A 21,228-nucleotide genomic window follows, 5' to 3' on the forward strand; every position below is an offset into this window, starting at 1 on the left:
AAAGGAGAAGCAGCCCTCAGGCCATAGATGGACTGTTTTGAGGATTTGGGGAAGTGTCAATTTGGAATTCCACCCACAAGAGTAAAGTAGGGCTGAGATGCTTGTAGAGATGAGTAGCTAGGATAATTACTGAGGATCAAAGAATGGGGCAGTTGAAGAACAATTTCAATTAAAAAAGAAAACAGCCTATATGTGAAATAGATCACCAGTCCAGGTTTGATGCATGAGACAGCGTGCTCAGGGTCGGTGCACTGGGATGACCCTGAGGGATGAGATGGGAGGGGGGTTCAAGATGGGGAACACATGTATACCCATGGCTGATTCATGTCAATGTATGGCAAAAACCACTACAATATTATAAAGTAATTAGCCTCCAATTAAAATAAATAAATAATTTTTTTAAAAAAAGAAAAAAGACTTGTAAATTAGTTAATTTTCATCTGAAGAAAAGAAGGTATTCCATGACGGTATTGAGATTCGGCTCTTCTCAGGAGGAAAATAAAACTTTTAAAAGGGCAGTCCTTCTGCACCATCATTTTATCTTAGGTAGATATTAAGAAGAGGGGCTTCCCAGGTGGTGCTAGTGGTAAAGAACCCACGTGCCAGTGTAGGAGATATAAGAGACGTGGGTTTGATCCCTGGGTTGGGAAGATCCTCTGAAGAAGGGCATGGCAACCCACTTCAGTATCCTTGCCCTGAGAATCCCATGGGCAGAGGAGCCTGGAGGCCTACAGTCCACAGGGCTGTAAAGAGTCAAACACAACTGAGTGACTTAGCATGCACACATATGATAAGAGCGATTTATTTCATAATCTTAGATAAAGTTAAATAGCCTGATAAACTGAGTCATAATTGACCTTTTGGTCTCAATCTTAACTTTTACATAATTCTGGTCCTTCATCTGTACCATCTAAAAGTCAAATGACTGACCCATTAATAGTCCCCACTTACAAAGCACTCCTGGCTCTCAGGATAATATTCTGCTTGTACCAGAGTTGGTGGCTCCTGGGAAGTTTCACCTGATGCAGTGTGCTGCTCAGATGCCCTTGAATCTATGTAGCTCATGGTGGACCAGCTTTACCCAATCTGAGAAAGAGACCAGCAAACATGGTGAGGATGAAAAGGAGGCTTTGAATCATGGTCTTCAACCACATGCATTTTTTTTTAATTTTATTTTTAAACTTTACATAATTGTATTAGTTTTGCCAAATATCAAAATGAATCCATCACAGGTATACATGTGCTCCCCATCCTGAACCCTCCTCCCTCCTCCCTCCCCAAAACCACATGCATTTTAAAATCTGTTTTTCAGAACATTGTATCCCTCTTCTTAATATTTTGTCATACACTATTTTAACAATAATTCCCACATTGCTCCCCCTTGAGCTTGTTGAGACCTCTTATCCAGAGAGATCAGTTTTATGATTAAGGTAGTACTTGCAATCCCAGAGCAAACCAACAGCCCTAAATAGACTTAGCTTGGTGACTTGTTCATCAAGTTGAATAATAGCTAACTAATAAGTGTTCCCTATGAGTAGTTACTTTTATGAACTCTTTTTTTTCTGTGTAAATTATCTCATGTATTCTTAAAAAACAAAACAACCTCACAAAGTAGGCATGATTGAGATACCACTTTGATGGGAAACAGAAGTTAAGCCAGGATATGGATTCAGAGGTGTAACATATCCTAATTAACCCAATTTTCTTTTGATATATCTAATTTTTCATGTGCAAATTACATATTTTTCTGTAAATAAGCACCATTCATGAAAGAAAAACACATGCACTCATTTAATTCAGTTCCCTTAAATATTTTGTCACTTGATCAAACATGTATTCATAGTAAAGTACCTTTGTAAAATCCAGCCTAATATTGTTTTTTAATAGAAAAAGGAAAATGTGATTTGGTAAGTTACTAAGCCTACAAAGTCTGGGTGGGGCTGTGTCTGAGTGTGGAGGAAGGGGTTGTATACAGGGGTTTTAACTATGATGACAATGGCAGTGACTTGGACCATAAACTGCACCATATTTGCAAATTTATTTTTGGCTCATGACTTATTCTATAGTAGTGTATTATCTTAAAATTCTGTTTTTTTTCTAATTACATTGCTGCTATCTGCTCTTGAAAAAGAAGCAGACATTTGAAATCACACATAGACACACACACAAAGTATGTCAACCACTATCTCATCAAACAGAATAAACTTGTTAATAGTTTTGCTAACAGACTGTGAAAGAGTTAATATTCTAATTGGGGATTGGAAACCAGGGAATTCTCTGGGACACCTAATCAAATTTCCCAATCCTGTGGTAAAATTTAATGATAGGATACAAAAGCTGAAGAAGCAAGACCAATAACAACAAAGGAATTCAAAGACTGAAAGTCTGGATCACCTAATAGTATTTTTATCAATGACAAATCTCTTAAATTGATTATTGTAACTTGGTTATGCAAGAAAAGCTTCTTAGAAAAGATCCACTAAAGTGTTTAGCAAAGCAAAGCTCAGCAGTGGCAACAGGACTGGAAAGTCAGTTTTCATTCCAATCCCAAAGAAAGGCAATGCCACAAAGAATCTTCAAACTACCATACAGTTGCACCCATCTCATGAACTAGCAAAGTAATGCTCAAAATTCTCCAAGCTAGGCTTCAACAGTATACCAACCAAAAACTTCCAGATGTTCAAATTGGATTTAGAAAAGGCAGAGGAACCAGAGATCAAATTGCCAACATTGGTTGGATCATCAAAAAAGCAAGAAAATTCCAGAAAAACATCTACTTCTGCCTTATTGACTATGCCAAAGCCTTTAACTGTGTGGATCACAACAAACTGTGGAAAATTCTTTTTTTTTTTTTTAATTATTATTATTATTTTTTACTTTACAATATTGTATTGGTTTTGCCATATATCAACATGAATCCACCACAGGTGTACACATGTTCCCCATCCTGAACCCTCCTCCCACCTCCCTCCCCATACCATCCCTCTGGGTCATCCCAGTGCACCAGCCCCAAGCTTCCTGCATCCTGCATCAAACCTGGACTGGCGATTTGTTTCTATATGGAAAATTCTTAAAGAGATAAAACACCAGACCACCGTACCTGCCTCTTGAGAAATCTGTATGCAGGTCAAGAAGCAACACTTAGAACTGGACACGGAACAACAGACTGGTTCCAAATAGGAAAAGGAGTACATCAAGGGTGCATATTGTCAGTTTGCTTACTTAACTAATATGCAGAGCACATTTTGTGAAATGCCAGGCTGGATGAAACACAAACTGGAATCAAGATTGTCGGGAGAAATATCAATAACCTCAGATACGCAGATGACATCACCGTTATGGCAGAAAGTGAAGAAGAACTGAACAGCTTAGATGTAAGTGAAAAAGAGAGTGAAAGAGTTGCCTTAAAACTCAACATTCAGAGAACTAAGATCATGGTATCCGGCCCCATCACTTTATGGCAAATAGACGGGGAAACAATGGAAACAGTGACAGACTTTATTTTCTTGGGCTCCAAAATCACTGCAGATGGTGACTACAGCCATGGAATTAAAAGACACTTGCTCCTTGAAAGAAAATCTATGACCAGCCTAGACAGCATATTAAAAAGCAGGGAAATTACTTTGCCAAGAAATTTCCATCTAGTCAAAGATATGGTATTTCCAGTAGTCACGTATGGATGTGAAATTTGGACTATAAAGAAAGCTGAGTGCCAAAGAATTGATGGTTTTGAACTGTGGTGTTGGAGAAGACTCTTGAGAGTCCTTTGGATTTCAAGGAGCTCCAACCAGTCAATCCTAAAGAAAATCAGTCCTGAATATTCATTGGATGGACTGATGCTGAAGCTGAAACACCAGTACTTTAGCCACCTGATGTGAAGAACTGAATCATTGGAAAGACCCTGATGCTGGGAAAGATTGAAGGGAGGAGGATAAGGGGATGACAGGATGAGATGGTTTAGATGGTATCACTGACTTGATGAGTTTGAATAGGCTTTAGGAGTTGGTGATGGACAGGGAAGAAGCCTGACATGCTGCAGTCCATTGGGTGGCAAATAGTCTGACACGACTGAGTGACTGAACTGAACTGAACTGAACTGAAAGTGTTTAGTGATAAAAGGGCATAACGTTCTGACTTAACTCTTCAATAGTTCAGAAAACTGTAATATGCATATACATAAATACAGAAGTGATGAAAAAGTAGATGGGATAAAAATGTCAATAGCTGATAAATCTGAGTAAAAAAGATATATGGGAGTTGTTTGTACTACTCTTGCAACTTTTCTGTAAATTTGAATTGTATCAAAATAAAGAGTTAAAAAAAAAAAAAAGAAGATTTGGATCACTTGACCGGGTGAAAATGTTAAAAAAGTGAGAATGAAGTCGTTCAGTCATGTCTGACTCTTTGTGACCATATGGACTGTAGCCTACCAGGCTCCTCTGTCCATGGGATTTTCCAGGCAAGAATACTGGAGTGGGTTTAAGATCACTTTACTAGATAAGGTGCTAACTGAGACTACAGACTGAATGGTTCCTGGAAGGAGATTATAAATTCCAATAATTACACTGCAGTGTTGCCAAAAGGAAAACTAAGGAAGATGTATACAGGTCTTTGCCATTACTATACTCTTTTATACAATACATATAATTAATATTAAACTTTATACTTCAGGGTTTTAGTGACAAGATAGAAAAGGGATCAGATCAGATCAGTTGCTCAGTCCTGTCCGACTCTTTGTGACCCCATGAATCGCAGCACACCAGGCCTCCCGGTCCATCACCAACTCCCGGAGTTCACCCAGACTCACGTCCATCGAGTCAGTGATGCCATCCAGCCATCTCATCCTCTGTCGTCCCATTCTCCTCTTGCCCCCAATCCCTCCCAGCATCAGAGTCTTTTCCAATGAGTCAACTCTTCACATGAGGTGGCCAAAGTACTGGAGTTTCAGCTTTAACATCATTCCTTCCAAAGAAATCCCAGGGCTGATCTCCTTTAGAATGGACTGGTTGGATCTCCTTGCAGTCCAAGGGACTCTCAAGAGTCTTCTCCAACACCACAGTTCAAAAGCATCAATTCTCCGGAGCTCAGCCTTCTTCATAGTCCAACTCTCACATCCATACATGACCACAGGAAAAACCATAGCCTTGACTAGACGAACCTTTGTTGGCAAAGTAATGTCTCTGCTTTTGAATATGCTATCTAGGTTGGTCATAACTTTCCTTCCAAGGAGGAAGCGTCTTTTAATTTCATGGCTGCAATCACCATCTGCAGTGATTTTGGAGCCCAGAAAAATAAAGTCTGACACTATTTCCACTGTTTCCCCATCTATTTCCCATGAAGTGATGGGACCGGATGCCATGATCTTCGTTTTCTGAATGTTGAGTTTTAAGCCAACTTTTTCACTCTCCACTTTCACTTTCATCAAGAAGCTTTTGAGTTCCTCTTCACTTTCTGCCATAAGGGTGGTGTCATCTGCATATCTGAGGTTATTGAGATTTCTTCCGGCAATCTTGATTCCAGCTTGTATTTCTTCCAGTCCAGCGTTTCTCATGATGTACTCTGCATATAAGTTGAATAAACAGGGTGACAATATACAGCCTTGATGAACTCCTTTTCCTATTTGGAACCAGTCTGTTGTTCTATGTCCAGTTCTAACTGTTGCTTCCTGACCTGCATACAAATTTCTCAAGAGGCAGATCAGGTGTTCTGGTATTCCCATATCTTTCAGAATTTTCCATAGTTTATTGTGAACCACACAGTCAAAGGCTTTGGCATAGTCAATAAAGCAGAAATAGATGTTTTTCTGGAACTCTCTTGCTTTTTCCATGATCCAGCAGATGTTGGCAATTTGATCTCTGGTTCCTCTGCCTTTTCTAAAACCAGCTTGAACATCAGGAAGTTCACGGTTCACATATTGCTGAAAAGGGATACTATGATTGAAAAATAGAACACAATAACCCAGAGCTAGGAGAGCAATAGATGGAGCCATTCATAAATTAAAAAACTTAGTAAACCTATAATTGGGTCATATTTTGTAAAGAATTGTGATTGAGGTTATGGACATATAGAATTGATGTGAATCATAGAGATAAAAATTCAGCTATGTTTTTGAGAAGCTATTACTTTCTAAAGAACCACTTGTCTGAACTAAAGGATGGTGACTGTCTAAGATTTAAACTAGCCTTTTGAAGGCCTCACCTCCCAGAAATGTCTATACACAGGGGGAAAGTTGAAAATCTGTGCATTCACCCAAAATAGCATATTCCTCAATGTCTTCTCATCTATGGTTGAGAAGAATAGTGTGTTTCAGGAGAGGGATCCAAGAGCCATGGAGAATCATGGATCTCTTCCAAGGGAGGGAACGTGACCTACCCTTGGGGTAGGGCTAGTACATCCTCCCAATAAGATTACAAAATTGCTGTGTCCTAGGGATGGCCCTATGCCTCCCTTTTCTCTTTCTGAAAAGCAGTGTTTGTTGTGGTTTTCTGGATTTATTCAACCCTTGGTTTTGGTGTGTCTGGGGAATGAAGGAAAAATAACTTCCTAGTTAATAGGTTTACAGATAAAGAAGATCCACATGGAGACACTGTTAAGATGATCACAATTCTTGGAACTGTGGCCTTGGGGTTAGATCCTTTGAGAAGAGGGTGAGAATAGTTTGTGTGCATGGGAAGAGAAGCAAATATTTTCATCGAGGGCAATTGTGTTAGGATGTGTTATTGTCGAAGTTTCCCCTCTCCTACTGAGCCCATCTTCACAAGATGTCAGGCTGGGCCAAGGAGCAGTTGAGGCCAAGAAATATTTGTAGAAATGATGTGTGCTATTTCTGAGAAAAAGTCATGAGATATCAAGTGGTTCGGACATTGCTCTTTTAGTTGTGCCAAGATTGTCCTAGATATTGGCTACTCATCTTGCTTGGGTCCATCAGGGGACAGAACTGGAGTGACCAGCAGTCTTTAACCAACATATAACAACTGTGAGACTTAAATTTATATTTCTGTGTCTCACTGAGATTTTGAGATTATTACTGCAGCATACTACAGGAAAATCTAACCAGTACTCTGAAAGATTAGTTAGGGAGAATCAATTTCTATACAACAGGAAATAAAGCCAGTATTGGTGACAACATTAAACATGGAAAACAGATATGCTATTTGTCCACTAATTCAACAAACACTTCCTGAAGACAGTAACTACATTGAGGGGCAGTGCAATTGGTGCTATGCTTTCTGATGTTCAGAAATGCATGTGACCAAGATTTTCTTATTGTGAAATGTTGGAAACTGGTGATCTAGAACTAAAAGAAAAATAGCTTTGCAGGAGAAATACAAAAAGTATTGTTTTATTGTGGTCGACATATGCCAGTGTGAACCAAGTATAAAAGTATGCAAAGCATTTCAAATAAGAATCAAGAATCTGTCATTAAAGCTGAAAGTTATTTTTAAAATGTCCCAGACAGGCAGCTTACAGAATGGTCAACAGAAACAAGAAAGTCTTTTCCTCTTGGACCTGAAGTTCTTTGTGTCCCATGAATACAAATGAGTTTACCAAGTCCCAAGGAAATAGCCATGAATTTCCATAGTCTAATAAGCAGTTGGTGGGCTAAGTACAATGGCATCCCTAATTCTTACCCTAACAGCGTTATGGAAGAAACAATAAACAGAGAAGGCTCAAAACTGATGTAAGACACACAGCATGTTTGGAGGTAGTGAAGGGAAATGTCCTAATGAGTGTGAGACAAATAGACATCAAAACACAAGTACCAGTGTGTTGTGAAATTTAGTGAAATTCTAAAGACAGTACGTGTACCCCAGTGTTCATCGCAGCACTGTTTATAATAGCCAAGACATGGAAGCAACCTAGATGTCCATCAGCAGATGAATGGATAAGAAAGCTGTGGTACATATGCACAATGGAATATTACTCAGCCATTAAAAAGAATACATTTGAATCAGTTCTAATGAGGTGGATGAAACTGGAGCCTATTATACAGAGTGAAGTAAGCCAGAAGGAAAAACATAAATACAGTATACTAACGCATATATATGGAATTTAGAAAGATGGTAACAATAACCCGGTGTACGAGACAGCAAAAGAGACACTGATGTATAGAACAGTCTTATGGACTCTGTGGGAGAGGGAGAGGGTGGGAAGATTTGGGAGAATGGCAATGAAACATGTAAAATATCATGTAGGAAACGAGTTGTCAGTCCAGGTTCGATGCACGATGCTGGATGCTTGGGGCTGGTGCACTGGGACGGCCCAGAGGGATGGTATGGGGAGGGAGAGGGAGGAGGGTTCAGGATGGGGAACACATGTGTACCTGTGGCAGATTCATTTCGATATTTGGCAAAACTAATACAATTATGTAAAGTTTAAAAATAAAATAAAATTAGAAAAAAAAATAAAGACAGAAATGCTCATAAACATTGACATAAGGAAGTTCATTGACATAAGGGAGTGAATTGAATGACCAAATTAAAATCTTACATAAAGCACCAAAGAACAAAGCCTTTTTTAATTTTAGAAAAAAAATATTATACTAAGGGAATTGTAGACAAAGCTTCTAAGTTGCATGGACAAAAATGTCAACTCTAGAGAGCGATTTTCTCTATGGATTGAGATGAAGAATCTTGGAACTCAGGAAAAGAGACTATCTATTGACCTGGAAAAAATTAGTGCTATTTAGGGGGAAAAAAAAAAAACAAACACAAAACAGACACTGAGAGGAGTTTCACAAATCCCATTACTGTAAGCACAGTAACATTAAGGGGCGGGGGGCAACCAGAAGGAGGGGATTAAGATGGTAGAATAGGGGAGCAAGGAGTTGCCTACCCCATGGACACAATCAAAAAATCTATATGGGGAGCAGTTCTCACTGCAGTCAAACTGGAGACAAGCAGAATGACTCATCCACTGCTAAATCGCTTCAGTCATGTCCGACTCTGTGTGACCCCATAGAAGGAATCCCACCAGGCTCCCCCATCCCTGGGATTCTCCAGGCAAGAACACTGGAGTGGGTTGCCATTTCCTTCTTCAATGCATGAAAGTGAAAAGTGAAAGTGAAGTCGCTCAGTCATGTCCGACTCTTAGCGACCCCATGGACTTCAGCCTACCAGGCTCCTCTGTCCATAGGATTTTCCAGGCAAGTGTACTGGAGTGGGGTGCCATTGCCTTCTCCCAGACTCATCCACAGCCAAACCTATAAAGGAAGATCCACATATAACCAGATAGGAAGGGAAAAGAAGCGATCAGATTAGGACCTGTGCCTGTAGGAAGGAGAACAGAAGAGGAGTGTGATGATTTGGGCTCAGAGATACTCCTTGGGGAATGAGGGGTTCAAATCTCAAGTCGGGCATCCCAGCCCTGGAATCCAACACCAGGAAGACAAGTGCCCTTCGCTGGATTGAAAACCAGGAGGACTGTGAGAATCCTAGACTCTGATGTGAATCACTTGCACATACATGCTCATTCTGTGGTGAATGCAGAGGAAGCAGGCTGAAGCTCCTGAAGCTCTGGCTGGTTTTCCGTGAGCATCCCAGCACATACACTCGCCCGCATCAGGTGCCCACTCGACACCTCTTGCTCCAATGCAGCTTCCCATGAGGGTGAAGCTTGTTGTTGCCAAAGGGAAGTGAAAGTACTGGGGGGCTAATAGTAAACTGAGATCCTGCAGTTTGTCAAACTGGGCATGGACAGCCATTGCTGGCACTCACAGATGTGACTGGTCAGGAGAAGTCTGGAGCCCTGACTGGTGCACTGGGACTCAGTACATGGCCCAGCCCCTCTTTCTCTGCCACTGAACCCCACTAGGGCAGAAGTTCCACAGCTGGGAGGGAGGAGACACACACTTAGAAGCTATAGAACCAATTTGGACCTATATCTCAGGACTAATGCTCTAGCAACTTGGGAGTAGCAAGCTGTAGCAGCCATTGAGCTGAAGGGAAGCCTCAGACTGACTCTGGGTCAAGCCCTTCCACTTCTAGTTCCACTTCCCATGAAGGCAATAGCTGCCAGCACACTCTGGGGGAAGAGGTGACCCATGCTCACTAGAGATTCAGCTCTTCCAAAGTCACTGAGCACACACAGGCTGCATAAGAATGCTACCACACAATGATACAACTTTAATACCAGGGCGAGTAATTGTTTCATCTAACTTGATAAAGCCAAAGAGTTAAACACCACAGGAATACAGATGGATTTATTTCAAATGAAAGAACAGAATAAATCCCTGAAAAAAATAACTAATGAGATAATTTATCATGTTGAGTTCAAAGCATTAGTAATAGAACATTAAATGAACTTGGGAAAAAAGGATTAAAACAGTGAAAAATTAATAACAACTAGTAAATATAAAAATAACTAGGAAGAATTGAAGAATAAAATAACTGAAATTAAAAAAAAATAGATTACAATGAATTAACAGCAAATGAGTGATAGAGAAGAATTCATGTGATCTAAAAGATAGAAGGATGGAAATCAACCTATCATAATATCAAAAAGAAAAACAAAATTTCAAAAACTGAGGATGGTATAAGGGACATCTGAGAACACATCAAACATACTAAAATTTGCATTATCAAGTGTTCCAGAAGGAGAAGACAAAAAAGCATAGAAAATGAATTTTATGAAATTACGGCTGAACATTTTCCAAACTTGAAGAAAGAAACATATCCAGGTGGAGGAAGCACAGAGTCCCAAACAAGAGGAAACCAAAGAAACACACACCAAGACATATCCTAGTTAAAGTGGTAAACGTTTAATAAAAATAGTTAATTTTGAAGGCAGCAAGTGAAAAACAGTCACATACAAGGCAACTCCCAAAGGCTATCAGTTAATTTTTCTGCAGAAACTTTTCAGGCATGTGGGGCATGGGATGGTACATTTAAAGTGCTAAAAGGGCAAAGGAACTACTACATAGGATACTTCACCAGCAAAACTGCTATTTAGATTTTTAAGAGATAAAGAACTTTTCAGACAGACAAAAATTAAGAGTTCATCAACACTAACTTACTCTACAAGAAGTGTTAAAGGGTCTTCTCCAGCTGGAAAAGGAAAGGATAAAAAAGAAGTTAAAATCTATAGGAAAGAAAAATATCCCACAGGTAAAGGCAAACATACAGAAAAGGCTGTGGATCAACCATGAAATAAGCTAGCATAAAGATTTTAAAAATTGTAAGATCATTTATACCTACAATAAACAGTGAATGGATATACATGAAGATATAAATATGACATTGAAAACATAAAATGTAGGGGAAGGGAGTAAAAAAAATTTAGATCCTTTAGGATGTGTTTGAATATAAGTGACTACAAGTTTAAAACCAGTAGATATAGTTATAGGTCAACATATATGAACTTTATGGTAACCACAAGTAAAAACCCTCAGCCCTCGACCTGGGATTGCTCCACAATCCCTAAACTTCAGCTCCCAGCTGTTGCACCTTATAGGGGACCTGTGTCCCTGTCTGATTCTCATTCCATTTAGGCTGCCACAGATCAGCTGTTTCACTCTCGGCCTTTACATTTCTCCTCTGACTCAGACAATTGCCCTGCTGTGAAGATCAGACCCCTGCTTCAGTTCAATATTGTAAAGTAATTAACCTCCAATTAAAATAAATAAATTTATTAAAAAAAAAAACTTACAATGGATGCACAAAAACTAGAGTGAAAGTAACATAAGCATATCAATAAAGAAGATCATCAAATATCAGGAAAGAAGCTAAAAGAGAAAAAGAAAAGAACAATAAAAAAAACTATAAAAAATAGCCAGAAAACAAATAACAAAATGCAAAAAGTACATATGTATAATAATCATTTTAAATGTCAATGGCTAAATCGCCAATCAAAAGATGTAGGGTCACTGGATATGAAAATAAGATCCATCTATAGGCTGCTTATAAAAGACTCACTTCAGAGCTAGAAATACACAGAAACTGGAAGTGAAGGGATGGAAAAAGATATTTCATGCAAATGGAAATAAAAAGAGAGATGGGTTATTAACACTCATATTAGAGAAAGTATTTTTCAAAATCAAGTCTATAACAAAAGGGAAAGAAAGACATTATAAAATGAGTAATACAAGAAGAGGATATAACATTTCTTAAAATGTATGCACCTAATAGAAGAGCACCTATGCATAAATATATATGGTAAATATATACAATAAATATTAACAGGCAAAAAGAGAGAAATTAGCAACAATACAACAATAGAAAGGGACTCTAACATCCCACTTACATCAATGGACAAATCAACTAGACAGAAAATCAGTAAGGAGGTGGTGGTCTGAAGTGACACATTAGATGAGTTGAAATTACTAAGAATCCACAGGACATTCCATCAAAAACAAAAAAGAAAGAAAAGAAAACAGCAGAAAACACATTCTTCTCAAGAGCACATGGAATGTTCATCAGGTTAGATCACATACTGGCCATAAGTCTCTACAAATTTAAAAGGACAGAAATTATATCAAGCATTTTTTACCACAGTGATCTGAAACTAGAGGTTAATTATTAGAATCAAAATGGGAAAAAAATAACAGGCACACGAGACTAAAAAATGCTATAAATAAACAAACAAAATGAAAACAATTGATCAGTGAAGAAAATGAAAGAAGAAATCAGAAAACACTTTGAAGCAAATGAAAATAAAAGCATAACTTTCCAAAATCTATGGCATGCAGCAAAGCAGTTCTAAGTTCTATGAAGGAAGTTTATAGTTGTACAGGCTTATTCCAGGAAACAAGAAAACTCTCAAATAAAGAATATAACCTACCATCTAAAAAAATTAGAAAAAGAAGAAAACATAAAGCCCAAAGTCAACAGAAGGATGGTAACAATAAAGATGAGGAGAAATAAATAAAATAGAGACCAAAAAGAAAAAAATCAATGAAATGAACAATTAAAAAAATAATAAATAGGCAAGATACATAAGGCTTTAGCCAGGTTCGTTAAGATAAAAATAAGAAATGAGAAAAGAGAAATTACAGTTAACATTACAGAGATACAAAAAAATCATAAGAGGATACTATGAACAATGATTTGCCATCAAATTGGAAAGCCTAGAAGAAATGGATACATTTCTTAAAACACACAATAATCTAAGACTGAATCAGGAAGAATTAAGTAATCTGGACAGACTGATTACTAGCAGCAAAACTGAATTAGTACTTTAAAAGCTCCCAGCAAGCCAAAATCCAGGACCTGACAGCTTAACAGGTCAATTTTACCAAACATATAAAGAAGAACCGAAATCCATTCTTCTTAAACTATTCCAAAAAATTAAAGAGGATGGAACACTCCCAAATTTATGCTACATGGCAGCTATTACCCTAGTATCAAAATCAGACAGTGACACTACAAAAAGGAAACCCACAAGATATTATCTCTGATGAATATAGATGCAATTATCCTCAACAAAGTTTAGAAAAACCAAATTTCATAATATATTAAAGAGGATCATACATCATGATCAAGTGGGATTTATTCCAGTTATGCAAAGAAGGTTCAACATTCACAAATCATTAAACATGATACACCACATTAACAAAAAGAAAGATAAAAATCACATGATTATCTCCTTAGCTGCAGAAAAATAACTTCACAAAATTCAACAACCATTCACGATGACGTGTGTGCATGCTATTTCAGTCATGTCTCCAGTTGATGATAACAATGCTCATCAAATTGGTATAGAGGGAACACATCTCAACATTATAAAGGTCATTTATGACAAACAGGCAAACTCATGCTCAATATTGAAGTTTTGGGCTTTTCACTTTGTTGTCAAAGAGAACAATCCTTTACTGCTTTTGGATTTTGAATCACACTTACAAGGCCTTTCCCAACACCTAGTCTAAAGAGAAATTTACTAGGTTTCTTTCTATTACATCCATTGTTTCATTTTTTCATTTAGATACATAATCCATTCTTACGTATGGTGTGTGATATAATTTTACCTTTTTGCAAATGATGACCTAACTGTCTTTCACCATTTATTAATGTCAATCTTGGCTTCAGTGAACTGAAATGTCAGTTTGTCATACATTAAATTTCCATATGTATTAGGGTCTAAGTTTGGAGTTTCTATTATTACTCTATTCTATTATTCTACTTGTCTATTCTTTCTATTCCATTATTCTATTTGTTTATTTTTTCTATTCTATTATCCTATTTATCTATTAATATATATAAAGAATTAAAATTTTTATTGTATAGATTTTACACTCTTCTTGTTAGATTTATCTCTCTATATTTTTCTAATTTGTTGCAATCTTAATTATACTATATTTGCTATTGTATCTTCTGTTTATTTTTTATGTATATGTAGATAATTGGTTTTGCATGCTAACTTTCTATCCTGATAATTCACTCAATTCATTGATATTTGAGCTAGTTTTAGCATTAATTTGCTGGAATTTCTAGGTATACTATCATATCTGCAAATAGAGACAGTTTAATTCCTTATTTACCTATCTTTATGTCTCAAAATGATTTTTATTATTTAATTGTTCTGGCTGACAATATTTCTACTACAAAGCCAAAGAGTAGTGAGGATAGATATAGATACAGATAAACACACAATCATGTTAAGAAAGTATAATTCTATTTCTATTTTCTCTAGAGTTTTCATTATGAATGCATGTTGAATCTTTTCAAGAGCTTTTTCAGTATCTATCAAAATAGTCTTATGATATTATAGTGACTTAAAGTAAAGGGAGCAATGAATGTGGACCAGTGAGAAGACAAGAAATGGAGGAAATTTAAGGGCAAAATCTAAAGTAGAAATTCATGTAGGCGAGAAAGGTAAACCTATGTGGTATGTAGGATCTGGAACTGTTTGTTTTGACACAAAAGAGCCAGTTTGTATTGGCACAAAACAACCACTTTTAATGCACATACATATATCCATTTTCTAATCATGGTAACTATTTTTCTGAGGTATATGTGTATTTCTGAAAGCACAATAAGGTATTTTATGAAGAACTAAAGATCAGTGAAGCAGAGACCTATCTTTTTATTCCTCCAGTTGCTATGGAAACCTTTCAGCACCAAAATCTGATTTCACAATGAATACTTTGTAATACTTACACACAATAACCAAACAGGTATACAATTTATCTGAGATTTTAGAAGGCTCTCAGTTGCCTGAAACTCTTGAACTTTACAAAATAATTTCCTATGCATTTTATTATTATGAAATAAGATGATAAACTTTTACTGTATGGATAGTTTAACATCTATTTTATTTTCACCTATGAAAGTTTAAATTAATTGTAAGAATAAAATGAAGATTGACATCTAAGTCATATCTTGGGTTTTAGAAATTTTTTTCATTTTTGTTTAACGTGTTTGGTGACATCATTTCTTGTGAATCAAATGTTTTATGTTTAAGAAGTATCTTATTCTACTTTGCAGCAAATGGTCTTTACTTGCAGGACTCATTTTTAATTTCTACTAGATTTGTCCAAAATATCTTTCAAAATACAGATGAACATGCCCTCACTCAAAAATTATTCTAATCTAGATATGGTTTTAAATAATCAAAAAGTAAATGTAAATGCCAATGAAATAACTAAAAACTAGTCTCTCTTAAACTAAAATACCAATGTATGATTAATGTATCAGATTAGATCAGATCAGTCGCTCAGTCATGTCCGACTTTTTGCGACCCCATGAATCGCAGCATGCCAGGCCTCCCTGTCCATCACCAACTCCTGGAGTTCACTCAGACTCACGTCCATTGAGACAGTGATGCCATCCAGCCATCTCATCCTCTGTCGTCCTCTTCTCCTCTTGCCCCAATCCCTCCCAGCATCAGAGTCTTTTCCAACGAGTCAACTCTTCGCATGAGGTGGCCAAAGTACTGGAGTTTCAGCTTTAGCATCATTCCTTCCAAAGAAATCCCAGGGCTGATCTCCTTTAGAATGGACTGGTTGGATCTCTTTGCAGTCCAAGGGACTCTCAAGAGTCTTCTCCAACACCACAGTTCAAAAGCATCAATTCTTCAGTGCTCATTCTTCTTCACAGTCCAACTCTCACATCCATACATGACCACAGGAACAACCATAGCCTTGACTAGACGGACCTTTGTTGGCAAAGTAATGTCTCTGCTTTTGAATATGCTATCTAGGTTGGTCATAACTTTCCTTCCAAGGAGGAAGCGTCTTTTAATTTTATGGCTGCAGTCACCATCTGCAGTGATTTTGGAGCCCAGAAAAATAAAGTCGGACACTGTTTCCACTGTTTCCCCATCTATTTCCCATGAAGTGATGGGACCAGATGCCATGATCTTCGTTTTCTGAATGTTGAGCTTTAAGCCGCCACCTTTTTCACTCTCCACTTTCACTTTCATCAAGAGGCTTTTGAGTTCCTCTTCACTTTCTGCCATAAGGGTGGTGTCATCTGTATAACTGAGTTAAATAGGCTATTGCAATAAAATAATTTTTCCACTTTAACAGGTTCTATGATATGTCAGATAGGCCTCCAGATTGTAGAAATATAAGTTCTAAAAGTCTCTAATATAGTACCTCACTATAAGAAACTAGAAGACAAAAACAAATTAAAATTATCAGTAGAGCTGGTTTAGATATTCAGTGGTAAATCAACCAATAGGTGAAGGAGTTATGAAGTATTACAAATGCATGCAGAAGTTTATTAATAAAAATACATACAGAAACTTGAAGCTTAGAATCAGAACTTTTGAATTAGATCAATATCATTAAAAAGGCCACATTATAAACACTGCCATTTTATTTATACAGGAATGGTAAATTTTAATAACATTTGAAAATAGTATTCAACACTATTAAAATACTGCAATAAAAATAGAAAAAAAAGTCATTTACCAAATAATAAAGGCATAAAGTAGCTAAAATTTCAATTAAAATGTAGAGTTAGTGTAAGATCAGCAACAAATCACAGGTTTCTACTACTTTTCTCTTGGTTCAGCATTCACTGCCTTTCAAACTGTAACTTCATATTTTTATTTTAATTCTTATATTGGTATTATTATCATGTGACTTGATCAATATGCTAATACATGGCTACTTAACACATTTGCTAGCAGCCCATGAAAAATAACAAAATACAATGATACAGTGAAGTGACTTTCTCATTACAGGTTAGGAACTTATAGAAAAGGTAAAGTTAACAATTTATTAAAATATGTTTCATTGAGATACTTAAAAACTTATAAATTATCCTTTTTTAAAAATGCCTTGGGGTTCCCTGGTGGCCCAGTGGTAAAGAATCTGCCTGCCAATGCAGGAGACATGGGTTCAATCCCTGATTCAGGAAGATCCCATTTTCTGCAGCACAATTAAGCCTGTGTGCCACAACTACTGAGCCCATGCTCTGTAACAAGCAAAAGCCACCACAATGAGAAGCCCATGCACTGCAAGTAAGGCATAGCCCCTGCTCACCACAACTACACAAAAAGTTTCTGTGTAGAAAAAGCCTACACAGCATGCGGCAACTAAGACCAAGCACAGGTAAAAATAAATGAATAAAATAAAAGTATATAAAAAAGAAATCTTTCCAAAAAATGCCTTAACAGGATGCTATTGATAACCTTGTATCTCAACCTTAAATTTTAATAAAAATAAGAAAAAGTAAAGGCAGCAAAGGAAGGAAGAAAGGAGAAAAGAAAAGAAGTAATGAATCATATATTTTGACCATATAACTGCACCAGATGTTGGCCAGAAGTTACTGTGTCTTCAAGTAAACCCAAGTCTTTGGATCATTTTCATGGCTGATGTAGAAATCCCAGGAAACAGGCGCATATCAAGGCAGAGTGCTTACCTGCATATCGTAGCTCACACACCATTTGGGGCATTCTAAGTATTGGACTATAGTGATGGCTAGTAACGTTGAGCCACCTGGCTAGAACTTTTCTTTCAGTGACCAAAATTTTTCTTACAGTGATCAAAACTTTTCTTATGGTGACTAAAATTTTTAAGTAGATCGTCTAATGTAGATTTTTTAGATTAACATTTCTGCCTTGCTCGTTTTCTAACATATTTCTACCAGGAAATCCAAAGACCCAAAGGATTCTAGTAATACATCACCAAATACTTCTATCAAACTGTACTTATCTTACATATTTAAATCCTCAGAAAAATAGATCACAGCAGAGGAAACTCTACTCCATGCAATTATTTGGCTAAAATAATCTATGAAAAAATTCTGAAGCTGTGATAACATGGTATAAATTTGAAGGTGTGGTTGATTTTGTTAATGTACATAATTCAACAGGAAGCTAAGAATGTTCCGTGCTTTTTTCTTTTCTTTTCTTTTCTTTTTTTTATAGGCATCTCAATAAGTCTTCCTATTCTGGTATGCTAAAGGAAGAATTTCAAATGTTTGCTTATTTCCTATTCAGAATAAGACTAGTTGGGGGATATTAAGTGCATTTTATCATGAAGCCTGGCATGCTACAGTTCATCAGATTGCAAGGAGTCGGACACAACTGAGCTCCTGAACAACAAGAACAAAGCACGACAAGTCAATTTGGAATTAATTCCTCTCCCCAAGAAAGCCAACCTAATGGAGAAGGGCTAGAAGCAGTAATTCAGAATGTGTGCTCAGGCACGGTGATGTCTCAGCAACCAGCTCAAATCTGTTGCTTACCTGCAAGAATACTGAACTCTTCATGACATGCATCACCTCAGTTTCTCCATTTGTATGGGTGGCTTTCATGGTGTCTGAGGAATGTGACACCCGTGTGAGACCCAGGGTCACACTGCCCAGGTCTGTACTGACAGCTGTGTAAACTTGAACAAATTTTGGTCTCACATTCTTCACTGGCAATCAACAAATTTTTTATTTTACATATGTACCCACCTATTTTACATATGTAACACCTCCCCTCCTGACTCAGATGGTAAACAATATGCCTGCAATGCAGGAGACCAGGGTTTGATCCCTGGGTCAGGAAGATCTCCTGGAGAAGGGAATGGCTACTCACTTCAGTATTCTTGCCTGGAGAATTCCATAGATGGAGGAGTCTGGCAAGCTACAGTCCATGGGGTCACAAATAGTCACACACAACTGAGTGGTTATCACTTTCACTTTTTTATTCACCCACATAATAGGGCCACTGTAAAGATTTAATTAGATAAGGCATGTGCCTGGCTAAAGTCAGTTCATACAACAAAGAGCTAGTTTTCAGTTTGCCAAACTGAAAATGAAGCAGTCACAGGGGAAAGCTAAGTTAAACCATTGAAGGACTTTAAGCAAAAGATTGAACTTTGAAACACTGATTAAAGAGAAACTCTTGATGGGAAAAACCCTTGGAATTAAAGAAATACCTCTGTGATCTAGATTATTTTGATTGAATTTTTATTCCCTTTGGGAGTCCTAATGTTTACAAATGTCTTTGCCAGTGTTGAACAGCAATTGACTACGGGGTATGGGGCAAGAAGAGAAGGGGACAGCAGAGGTTGAGATGGTTGGATGGCATCCCCTACTCGATGGACATGAGTTTGAGCAAGCTCTGGGAGTTGATGATGGACAGGGAAGCCTGGCATGTGGCAGTCCTTGGGGTTGCAGAGTCAGATATGACTGAGCAACTGAACTGAACTGAACTGAATGGGTACCAGACATTGTTCATCAACGTCTGTAAGCTGGAAAACAGCTCCAGAACCTGAAGTACAGAACAGCTACCTGCTCCCCTGTGTATGTACACCATTCTCCATCACCACGACTGCCTGGCTCTGGTTGCTATGAAGTGACAAGTTGTCACCTTTGCATGAACCTTGAACAATATGTTATGTCGCCACCAAATGCCTTGCAGGAACTCATGGGTAAAGTCTAAGTCTTGGCTTGTATGAGAGCTTGAAAGCTCCTGCTACTTGGATTCTCCCCCTTTCAGGATGCTTAAAACCAATTCTGTCTTTACCATTTACATGTCTAATATGTTTAATGTCTTCTGCACCTTTGTCTACTGAGTTGATTGTTTTCTTTTATGTATATGAATGATGTACATATTTTAAGGAAGGTATGTATTTGATATATTTTTGTCAAATCTTTTCTTTCTTTGATTTCCACACTCTCATTTTAACATATATTCATAACTACAATGAAAATTAAAAGCACTAATATATATTATAAATGTAGGATTTATCACATAGGGAAAACTAAATATAAGAAAGATTATAATTATTACCAGAACAATGAACAAAGTTGAATACAATGTTGTTCATTATATGTAACTGTCAAATATTTGAATTGCATTAGTAAATATTTATTATTAATACTTTGTATTTCAAAAATATAGGCACATTTACATGCATATCTATTTATGTAGCCACATACTGAAATTCAGTTCATTTCAGTCACTCAGTCATGTCCGACTCTTTGCGACCCCATGAACTGCAGCATGCCAGGCCTCCCTGTCCATCACCAACTCCCTGAATCACTCAGACTCACATCCATCGAGTTGGTGATGCCATCCAGCCATCTCATCCTCTGTCATCCCCTTCTCCTCCTGCCCTCAATCCCTCCCAGCATCAGAGTCTTTTCCAATGAGTCAATTATTCGCATGAGGTGGCCGAAGTACTGGAGTTTCAGCTTTAGCATCATTCCTTCCAAAGAAATCCCAGGGTTGATCTCCTTCAGAATGGACTGGTTGGATCTTGCAATCCAAGGGACTCTCAAGAGTCTTCTCCAACACCACAGTTCAAAAGCATCAATTCTTTGGCGCTCAGCTTTCTTCACAGTCCAACTCTCACATCCATACATGACCACAGGAAAAACCATAGCCTTGACTAGACGAACCTTTGTTGGCAAAGTAATGTCTCTGCTTTTGAATATGCTATCTAGGTTGGTCATAACTTTATTTCAAGGAGTAAACGTCTTTTAATTTTATGGCTGCAGTCACCATCTGCAGTGATTTTGGAGCCCAGAAAAATAAAGTCGGACACTGTTTCCACTGTTTCCCCATCTATTTCCCATGAAGTGATGGGACCAGATGCCATGATCTTCGTTTTCTGAATGTTGAGCTTTAAGCCGCCACCTTTTTCACTCTCCACTTTCACTTTCATCAAGAGGCTTTTGAGTTCCTCTTCACTTTCTGCCATAAGGGTGGTGTCATCTGTATAACTGAGTTAAATAGGCTATTGCAATAAAATAATTTTTCCACTTTAACAGGTTCTATGATATGTCAGATAGGCCTCCAGATTGTAGAAATATAAGTTCTAAAAGTCTCTAATATAGTACCTCACTA

This window comes from Bos indicus x Bos taurus, chromosome 17 (assembly GCF_003369695.1).
Source record: "Bos indicus x Bos taurus breed Angus x Brahman F1 hybrid chromosome 17, Bos_hybrid_MaternalHap_v2.0, whole genome shotgun sequence".
Lineage (NCBI taxonomy): Eukaryota > Metazoa > Chordata > Mammalia > Artiodactyla > Bovidae > Bos > Bos indicus x Bos taurus.